The following is a 1,430-nucleotide window of genomic DNA, read 5'->3' on the forward strand; positions in this document are numbered from 1 at the left end:
CTTCTTTAGTAGTGTTTTGCTTTTCTGGGGTCACTTTGCTTTCCGTATAAAGTTGGTAATTAGCTTGTCCATCTCTTTAAAGAATGATGATGGAGTTTGGATCGGGATTGCATTATATCTGTAGATTGCTTGGGGTAGTATTGTCATTTTAGCAATGTTAAATCTTCCTGTCCATGAGCTTCGTATATTCATCCATTTATGTAGGTTCTTTTGGTTTCCTGTAGTAGTAGTTTGTAGTTTTATTTGTATAAGGCTTTTGTGTCTCTGGTTAAATTTATGCCTATTTCATCTTTTGAGTGGCTGTTAAAAAATGATACTGGCTTCCTGATTTCCTTTTCAGAGTTTTCATTGTTAGTGTAGAGGAATCCTACTAATTTTTATATATTAATCATGTACCCTCACTTTGCTGAATCCTTCTGTTAGTTCCAATAGTTTCCTTGTTTAGTCTCTAGGATTTTCTATGTATAGTATCATCTCATCTGCAAATAAAGATAGTTTTACTACTACTTTCCCATTTTGGATGCCTTTGATTTCCCTTTCTTGTCTTACTGCCTCCGCTAGGACTTCTAATACAATGTTGATTAGAAGTGGAGATAGAGGACATGCTTGTTTGGTTCCTGTACACAAGTGGAATGATTTCAGTCTCTCTCCACTGAGAATAATGTTGGCTGTTGATTTCATGTGTATGCCCTTTATTATGTTGAGGAATTTCCCTTCTATTCCTGTTTTTCTTAGAGTTTTTTATCAGGAATGGGTGTTGAATTTTACCAGATGTCTTTTTCCCATCTATTTATATGATCATGTGATTCTTTTATTTTACTTATGTGATGGATTCCGTTTTATTGTTATTCTAATGTTGAACCATCCTGATACACCTGGAACGAATCCCACTTGGTCCTGATGTATTATTTTTTTCATGTATTATTGGAGTCTATTGTTTAGGATTTTGTTGAAGATTTTTGCATCTATATTCATGAAGGATTGATCTGTAGTTTTTTCCTATCTAGTGGTCTCTTTGCCTGGTTTTGGTATCAGGGATATACTTGCTTCATAAAATGAATTTGGAAGGATTCTATGCTTTTCTATGTTCTGAAATAACTATTCCAGAGTAGGATTGGTGTCAGCTTTTTCTGAATGATTTGTAGAATTCTACAGTGAAACCATGTTGGCCAGGAATTTTTTTTTTGGTAATTTTTTAATGATCTGTTCAGTTTCTTCCTTTTGTTATGGGTCTGTTCAAATTTTCCACCTCAGTCTGTGCTAGTTTAGGTAAGTAGTATGTTTCTAGAAATCTGTCCATTTCTTCTATGTTTTAAAATTTGTTGGGAGCAAGATGAATTATGGGAAGATATCAAGAACATTATCCATGAAGAAAGCAAGAGATCACTAAAAAGACAAGAAAAGAAGAGAAGACCAAAGTGGATGACAGA

This window comes from Orycteropus afer, unplaced genomic scaffold, assembly GCF_000298275.1.
Source record: "Orycteropus afer afer isolate SDZICR_OR568_19922 unplaced genomic scaffold, OryAfe1.0 scaffold00003, whole genome shotgun sequence".
NCBI classification, from domain to species: Eukaryota; Metazoa; Chordata; class Mammalia; order Tubulidentata; family Orycteropodidae; genus Orycteropus; species Orycteropus afer.